Source organism: Triticum urartu, chromosome 7 (genome assembly GCF_003073215.2).
Source record: "Triticum urartu cultivar G1812 chromosome 7, Tu2.1, whole genome shotgun sequence".
In the NCBI taxonomy this organism is placed as follows: Eukaryota; Viridiplantae; Streptophyta; class Magnoliopsida; order Poales; family Poaceae; genus Triticum; species Triticum urartu.
The window spans coordinates 156,945,742-156,955,582 of NC_053028.1; positions in this window are offsets into that span (position 1 = coordinate 156,945,742).

Consider the following 9,841-nt stretch of genomic DNA (forward strand, 5'->3'; position numbering starts at 1 on the left):
ACCCAAGAGATCCCATCTTGGGGCCTTTTCTGGAGCTGCGCTGGAGGGGTCATTGATCACGGAGGGCCTCTACATCAACTCCATGGCCCCTCCGATGATGTGTGAGTAGTTTACTTCAGACCTTCGGGTCCATAGCTAGTAGCTAGATTGCTTCTTCTCTCTCTCTCTCTGGATCTCAATACAAAGTTCTCCTCGATTCTCTTGGAGATCTATTTGATGTAATCTTCTTTTGCGATGTGTTTGTCGATATCCAATAAATTGTGGGTTTATGATCAAGTTTATCTATGAACAATATTTGAATCTTCTCTGAATTATTTTATGTATGATTGGTTTATCTTTGATGGTCTCTTTGAATTATCAGTTTGGTTTGGCCTACTAGATTGATCTTTCTTGCAATGGGAGAAGTGCTTAGCTTTGGTTTCAATCTTGCGGTGCTCAATCCCAGTGATAGAAAGGGAAACGACACGTATTGTATTATTGCCATCGAGGATAAAAAGATGGGGTTTACATCACCTTGCATGAGTTTATCCCTCTACATCATGTCATCTTGCTTAAGGTGTTACTCTGTTCTTATGAACTTAATATCTAGATGCATGCTGGATAGCAGTCGATGTGTGGAGTAATAGTAGTAGATGCAGGTAGGAGTCGGTCTACTTGTCACGGATGTGATGCCTATATACATGATCATACCTAGATATTCCCATAATCATTCGCTTTTCTATCAATTGCTCAACAGTAATTTGTTCACCCACTGTAATACTTATGCTATCTTGAGAGAAGCCACTAGTGAAACCTATGGCCCCCGGGTCTATTCTCCATCATATAAGTTTCCAATCTATTTTATTTTGCAATATTTACTTTCAATCTATATCATAAAAATACCAAAAATATTTATCTTATTATTATTATCTCTAGATCTCACTCTTGCAAGTGGTCGTGAAGGGATTGACAACCCCTTTATCGCGTTGGTTGCGAGGTTCTTATTTTTTTGTGTAGGTACGAGGTGACTCGCGCGTGGTCTCCTACTAGATTGATACCTTGGTTCTCAAAAACTGAGGGAAATACTTACGCTGCTTTACTGCATCACCCTTTCCTCTTCAAGGGAAAACCAACGCAGTGCTCAAGAGGTAGCAAGAAGGATATCTGGCGCCGTTGCCGGGAAGATCTACACCAAGTCAAGATATACCAAGTACCCATCACAACTCTAGTCCATCGCATTACATTATTTGCAATTTGCCTCTCATTTTCCTCTCCCCCACTTTATCCTTGCCATTTTATTCACCCTCTTTTTCCGTTCCCCTTCTCTTTTTCAATTTGCCTCTTTTGCCTGTTTCTTGTTTGCTTGTGTGTTGGATTGCTTGCTTGTCACGATGGCCCAAGATAATACTAGATTGTGTGACTTTGCCAATACCAACAATAATGATTTTATTAGCACTTCGATTGCTCCTCTTACTGATGCTGAATCTTGTGAAATTAATACTGCTTTGCTGAATCTTGTCATGAAAGATCCATTTTCTGGGCTTCCTAGTGAAGATGCCGCTACCCATCTAAAAAACTTTGTTGAATTGTGTGACATGCAAAAGAAGAAAGATGTGGATAATGATATTGTTAAACTTAAGCTATTTCTGTTTTCGCTTAGAGATCGTGCTAAAGCTTGGTTTTTGTCTTCGCCTAAAAATAGTATTGATTCATGAAATAAGTGCAAAGATGCTTTTATCTCTAAGTATTTTCCTCCCGCTAAGATCATCTCTCTCAGAAATGATATTATGAATTTTAAGCAACTTGATCATGAACATGTTGCACAATCTTGGGAGAGGATGAAATTAATGATACGTAATTGCACTACACATGGTTTGATTTTATGGATGATTATACAAAAAAATTATGCCGGATTGAATTTTGCTTCTAGAAATCTTTTAGATTCGGCCGCGGGAGGAACTTTTATGGAAATCACTCTAGGAGGAGCTACCAAACTTCTAGATAATATTATGGTTAATTATTGTCAAGGGCACACGAAAAGATCTACTAGTAAAAAGGTGCATGCAATTGAAGAGATTAATGTTTTGAGTGGAAAGATGGATGAACTTATGAAATTGTTTGCTAATAAGAGTGCTCCTATTGATCCTAATGATATGCCTTTTTCTAATTTGATTGAGAATAATAATGAATCTATGGATGTGAATTTTGTTGGTAGGAACAATTTTGGTAACAACGCGTATAGAGGTAATTTTAATTCTAGGCCGTTTCCTAGTAACTCCTCTAATAATTATGGTAATTCCTACAACAATTCTTGTGGAAATTATAATAAGATGCCCTCTGATTTTGAATCTAGTATTAAATAATTTAATAGTTCGCAAAAGAGTTTCAATGCTTTGATTGAAGAAAAATTGCTTAAGATTGATGAGTTGGCTAGGAACGTGGATAGAATTTCTCTTGATGTTGATTCTTTGAAACTTAGATCTATTCCACTTAAGCATGATATCAATGAGTCTCTCAAAGCCAAGATAATTTCCATTGATGAGTGCAAAGAAAGAACCGCTAGGATGCATTCTAAGAAAGATTGCTTTGTAAAAGCGTGTTCTTCTAGTTTTCATGATAATAAAAATGAAGATCTAAAAGTTATTGATGTGTCCCCTATTAAATCCTTGTTTTGCAATATGAATCTTGATAATGATGGTACTGGAGATGATTCAACTCAAATTAGAAGGCATCCCAAAAATTCGGAGTTTTTAGATCATGATGCTAAAATTGTTAAAAGTGGGATTGAACAGGTCAAAACTTTAAATAGCAATGAACCCACTATCTTGGATTTCAAGAAATTTGATTATGATAATTGCTCTTTGATAGATTGTATTTCCTTGTTGCAATCCGTGCTAAATTCTCCTCATGCTTATAGTCAAAATAAAGCTTTTACTAAACATATAGTTAATGCTCTGATGCAATCTTATGAATAAAAACTTGAGTTGGAAGTTTCTATCCCTAGAAAACTTTATGATGAGTGTGAACCTACAATTAAAATTAAAATTAAATATCATGAATTCTATTCTTTATGTGATTTGGGTGCTAGTGTTTCCACGATCCCAAAAACTTTGTGTGATTTACTAGGTTTCCGTGAATTTTATGATTGTTCTTTAAACTTGCACCTTGCGGATTCCACTATTAAGAAACCTATGGGAAAGATTAATGATGTTCTTATTGTTGCAAAGAGGAATTATGTGCCCGTAGAATTCATTGTTCTTGATATAGATTGCAATCCTTCATGTCCTATTATTCTTGGTAGACCTTTCCTTAGAAGGATTGGTGCAATTATTGATATGAGGGAAGGGAATATTAGATTCCAATTTCTGTTAAGGAAAGTCATGGAACACTTCCCTAGAAAGAAAATTAAATTACCATATGAATCTATTATGAGAGCCACTTATGGATTGCCTACCAAAGATGGCAATACCTAGATCTATCCTCGCTTTTATGCCTAGCTAGGGGCGTTAAACGATAACGCTTGTTGGGAGGCAACCCTATTTTATTTTTATTCCTTGCTTTTTCCTCCTGTTTAGTAATAAATAATTTATCTAGCCTCTGTTTTGGTTGTGTTTTTTGTGTTTAATTAGTGTTTGTGCCTAGTAGAACCGTTGGGAAGACTTGGGAAAAGTCTTTGCGATCTTGCTGTAAAAAACAAAAACTTTAGCGCTCACGAGAATGGCTTCCATTTTTTATTGGAGGTTTCTATTTAGTTTATTATTTTTTCATATGATTAATACATAAATTCCTCACGTCCAGCAATTTATTTTAGAATTTTTCGGGTTCCATAAGTGTGCGTTAGTTACAGATTACTACAGACTGTTCTGTTTTTGACAGATTCTGTTTTTCGTGTGTTGTTTGCTTATTTTGATGAATCTATGGCTAGTAAAAGAGTTTATAAACCATAGATAAGTTGGAATACAATAGGTTTAACACCAATATAAATAAAGAATGATTTCATTACAGTACCTTGAAGTGGTGTTTTGTTTTCTTTCGCTAACGGAGCTCGCGAGATTTTCTTGTTAAGTATTGTGTTGTGAAGTTTTCAAATTTTGGGTAAAGATTTGATGGATTATGGAACAAGGAGTGGCAGGAGCCTAAGCTTGGGGATGCCCAAGGAACCCCAAGGTAAATACAGGGACACCAAAAAGCCTAAGTTGGGGATGCCACGGAAGGCATCCCCTCTTTTGTCTTCGTTCATCGGTAACTTTACTTGGAGCTATATTTTTATTCGCCACATGATATGTGTTTGGCTTGGAGCGTCTTGTATGATTTGAGTCTTTGGTTTTTAGTTTACCACAATCATCCTTTCTGTACACACCTTTTGAGAGAGAGACACATGAATTAGAATTTATTAGAATACTCTATGTGCTTCACTTATATCTTTTGAGCTATATAGTTTTTGCTCTAGTGCTTCACTTATATCTTTTAGAGCACGGTGGTGGTTCTATTTTATAGAAATAATTGATCTCTCATGCTTCACTTATATTATTTTGAGAGTCCTTTATAACAACATGGCAATTTTCTTTTAGGCATAATAAAAACTTCCATATAAGTGCATTGAATACTAAGAGAAGTTTGATACTTGATGATTGTTTTGAGATATGGAGATGGTGATATTAGAGTCATGCTAGTTGAGTAGTTGTGAATTTGAGAAATACTTGTGTTGAAGTTTGTGATTCCCGTAGCATGCACGTATGGTGAACCGTTATGTGATGAAGTCGGAGCATGATTTATCTATTGATTGCCTTCCTTATGAGTGGCGGCTGGGGATGAGCGATGGTCTTTTCCTATCAATCTATCCCCCTAGGAGCATGAGCGTAGTACATTGTTTCGATAACTAATAGATTTTTGTAATGATTATGTGTGTTCTTTATGACTAATGTTGAGTCCATGAATTATACGCACTCTCACCCTTCCACCATTGCTAGCCTCTCTAGTACCACGCAACTTTCGTTGGTACCATAAACCCACCATATACCTTCCTCAAAACAACCACCATACCTACCTATTATGGCATTTCCATAGCCATTCCAAGATATATTGCCTTGCAACTTTCCACCGTTCTGTTATTATGACACGCTTCATCATTGTCGTATTGCCTTGCATGATCATGTAGTTGACATCGTATTTGTGGCAAAGCCACGTTCGTAATTTTTTCATACATGTTACTCTTTTTTTGAGAGTACGCCAATGGTGTACCTTATCTTTATTGAAGAGGGAGAAAACCATGTACAAGAAGCCAAAAGATGGAACAAACCTCCACCTCCGGCACACACCCTTACACCACACACTTTACCCTATACCTACATTCTCACAAAACGTAGTGAAACCTCCTCCACCTAGACCCATCGCCTTCCACTCCTTGATCTCATCCAAGATGGCGGTGGCTAGGCCATGTGCATGCAGTTGTTGGCGAGTCCTGTTGAAAACTCTCGCGTTCCGTTTCTTCCATAGCGCCCAGATAGTGGCAATAACAAGAGTGTCAAAACCACGTTTCCCACTCTTCCTAAAGAAGCTCCTACCCACCAGCCACCATTCCAACAAAGTGTCCCGAGGCTCCGGGATGCGGCCCTGCAGACCTAGCGTGTTCGAGATATAGTGCCACACTTCTTTGGCATACACGCACTGCACCAAGATGTGTTCCACATTATCTTCATGTTGGAGACAAAAGTAGCAGGCCGAGGGCTCCTCCTGCAGACCATGCCTCGCCCTCCTATCCGGCGTCCAACTCCGGTGCTGCACCGCCAGCCAGGCAAAGAGTTTACACTTGAGAAGCGCCCAACTTTTCCAAATGCAAGAAGCAAACGGCACCCTCTCCGCCCCAAGGCATAATCTGTGATAGGTGGACCGAGCTATGTAGCGACCGGACGGGTCCGCCGGCCAAGAGAACACATCATCGCTGGTAGGATCCCTGATTACCGTGCTAACGGCAAAGTTGAGATGCAAGAGTTGCAGGTGACCCCCAAAGTTTAGCTCCCCGTTTAGATCAGATAACCACCTGCCATTGGTCAACTCCTCCTGCACCATCCTTCTGTTAACGGTGCGCGTGTCCACTTGAGCATGCAAAAGCGGCGCAATGTCCTTAACGGCAAATCCATGGATCCATCTATCCCGCCAGAACAACACCTTGTCTCCTCTGCCCACGACAATGTGAACAAGACTGTCAAACACCGCTCTCGCATCTCGGTCCACAAGCATCGAAAGCCCTTGCCACGGCCTCCCTGGGTCAGTACGTCGAAGCCACTCCCATCGAACGCGTAGAGCCAGGCTTTGGAGTCGCATGTCCCGCACACCGAGACCACCAAGCCAGGTAGGCTTACACACCAAGTTCCAAGCAACCAGACATTGGCCTCCATTCTCCTTGTTCTTACCCGCCCAAAAGAAACCGTGCATCCACTAATCAATCTCTTCAAAAACCCAGAGTGGAGCATAATCAATCATGAAGTGGTGTATTGGTTTTGCAGCGATCACCGACTTCACCAACACGAGCCTGCCGGGATGGTGCAATAACCCTCTTTGCCACGCCGGGGCAAAGCCCTTAGCATGATCCAACATGGGCTACCATTCCGCTCTCGTCAACTGTCGTATAGCCAATTGCAACCCAAGATATTTGCAAGGGAAGGTCCCCATGCGGCATCTAAGCATCGAATCCACCCTGTTCCTATCTTCCTCATCCCCATGTATCATGACCGCAAGAGATTTGTTGTAGTTCACTCTCAAGCCCGACGCGTCACCAAACGCCTTAAGAGCAGCAGTGATGAAATTGAGATCCGGCACCCTTGGTTTAACAAATAGGGCGACATCATCAACATAGATTGATACCAATTGGTGGGCCGCGATGTCCGAAAAGGTGCTGATCACTCCCAAATTTGCCGCCTTCACCATGATCTTGGAGAGAACGTCCATAGCAATCACGAACAACAAGGGCGAAACTGGATCACCTTGCCTCAAACATTTGACATGAACGAAACTTCGGCCTGGCACACCATTAACGAGCACTTTGGTGTTGGCTATCCTAAGGAGAATGCCAATCCACTCACACCATTTCTGACTAAAGCCTTTACTTCTCATCACCTCAAAAAGGAATGGCCAAGAGAGGGAGTCAAACGCGCATGATATGTCCAACTTGAGGAAAACTCCCGCCTCCTTCCTCGCATGGATCTTCCTCGCAACTTGTCTTACTAAGAGAAAGTTATCATGTAAATGCCTCCCACAAATAAAGGCCGGTTGATTTGCCGTCACAATCTCTTTCATCCTACTCCAAGCCCTATTCGCCAGCATTTTAGCAAAGATCTTAGCCGCACTATGGGTGAGGCTGATCGGCTTGAAATCCCCTACTTCCTCGGCATCAGACTTTTTGGGGATGAGCACAATGTGTGCCTGGTTAAGCCTGCCAAACCCTTGTCCATCACCCACATAGAGCTTGAGAAACACCACCATCACATCTTTCTTAATGATTTGCCAAGCCTTTTGGTAAAAAGCATTTATAAACCCATCCGGCCCCGGAGCCCTATTTGGCGGCATATCCTTGATGGTATTCCAAACTTCCTCCTCTGTAAAGATTGCATCCAGCTCTGAGAGCTCGTGTTCCTCCATCTCCAAGAACTGAAGGTTCACATCTGCCTCCCGCATGAACAAACGTCCCAACAGGTTCTCATAAGCGTCTGTGAAGAGCTTTTCCTTCCTCCCTTGGTCCGTAATCAACTCCCCATTATGCCTCAGATGCGGGATGAAATTTTTTGTCCTCCGATCGTTCGCCACAGCTTGAAAGAGTTTGGTATTCGCATCCCCTTCCCTAATCCAACGAAGGCACGACCGTTGCCTCTCGATCGTGTGCTGGAGGGATGCCAAGCCCAACACCATCTTCTTAAGCATACGTCGCAACCAACGATCTTCCACCGTCAAACTACGGTTCTCCATAGCCCTGTCCAACCGAAGAATGACATAGTTCGCGATCCCCAACTGGACCTTGATATTACCGGATTTTCTCTGTCCCCAAGCTTGCAAAGCCACCACAGTGTTTCTAAGCAGCGCATCAAGCCGTTTGAAAGGGTCAACAATTGCATAGTCGCCCACCCAAGCATCCTTAACCGCCTGCTCAAACCCCTCCAACCAAATCCAATATAGCTCAAAACGAAACCTTCTCTTAGCACAAAAGGAGCCGAAGTGGAAAGATGGAGCGGAGCATGGTCCGAGATGTTCGTAGACAACGCTTGAAGTAGGACATCCGGAAAGTGCAACTCCCACTCCACCGAGACGAGAACCCTATCAATCTTGGTCATCACCACCTGTTCCCTCTCATTAGACCAAGTAAAACGCCTCATGTGCATGTAGATCTCCTTGAGCTCGTTGTTGTCCACAAACGTCCTAAACCTCCTCATCATATTACGGTTGAGATTCACGTTGTTATTCTCATTAGCATAAGGATCATGTTGAAATCCCAAAGTACCATCCACGGTCCTGGGCACAAGTCTCGTCTTTGTTGTAGTTCCACCAAGAATTAAGTCTTGAGCTCATCACCCTGGGAGCCGTACACCACCGTAAGCCACCAATCCCACCCATCCTTATTGTGCACCTGTCCCGTGGGGGCAAAGTTATCGAAGGTAAAGTTATCCATCGCCAAAACGGATGTGTCCCATCCGACAAGAATTCCACCCCTAGTATCCATCGCCGACAAGTAAGCAAAGCCATCAAAGGATGGCCCTATACATTGCATAGCCACGAAAGCATCGATTACATCAAGATTAGTCTCTTGGAGACACGCCAAGTTGACCTTAGCCTCACTAATAAAATTTCTCACGGCATTTCTTTTAGACATGTTGTTCAACCCCCGCATGTTCCAACATATGACTTGAGGGTTCCAATCCATGATACCATATGTGTCCACCCGGCACCCCCACAAAGGCATGCATCAAGATGCCCCTACCACAACCGTCGTGCCCGAGCTCATGTCTTGCACCGGTGGCACTTCCTTTCCGAACATCGCCGCAATAACCCGGATGTGTTGCTCCCTCAAAGGTGACTCAAATAGTTCTGCCAGCTCCGCGATATGATCATCATTGCCTTCCAAGTCCTCTGGAACAATACCCGGCGCTCGCATGAGAATGTTCTCAGCCTGGGTCGCCTTGTTTCTAGAAGCAGGAGCCCTCTTGGTACTCCTCGTTTCTCTATGCGGAGTAAACGGCTCAATGTCCGGCCTCAACGTGGACTGCACCTCCAAAAGTAACGGCGGCGCAAGCTTTTTCACGAGAGCGTCGCAAAACCACTTCAGTTTCCCGAACGCAATCGACTCCTGAGGAGTCATTCCGTCTCTGCCAGTCGGTCCCCGTGATTGCATGGCCAAATCCACATCCTGCATGGCTGGCACGGGGACCAGCGAATCCTGGCACGCCACTTGTACGTGCACGTCCCCAGATGCTGGGGATTCTTCCTCAATCATTGTCCGCGTCGGATCACCTGCGTTAGTCGCCATTGCCTCGGGATACCCTTTGTCCCCACCCACATGCGCCGAGACAGCATGTTCCACCTCCGCACCTATTGCGTTCGGATCCTCTGTGGCCGGCCCCTCGTTCCGCACCAACCGACAAGAGGCGCGGCCAATGGCAGCACAACCACCCATGGGTGCGCTTCCACCAACTGGATCGTCCTCTGAACGGGCCCCACCTGCAACACCCCCTTGCCAGCCAGCTGGACAGTCCGTATCGCCTCCTGCTCCGCAACCACCACTTGCACAGATGCCGCCATAGGACCCACATGTTGCGCACTCGCCTGCCCAATCCCTTGCTTATCCATCACATCCATCAATGGCTCCTGGATTGGT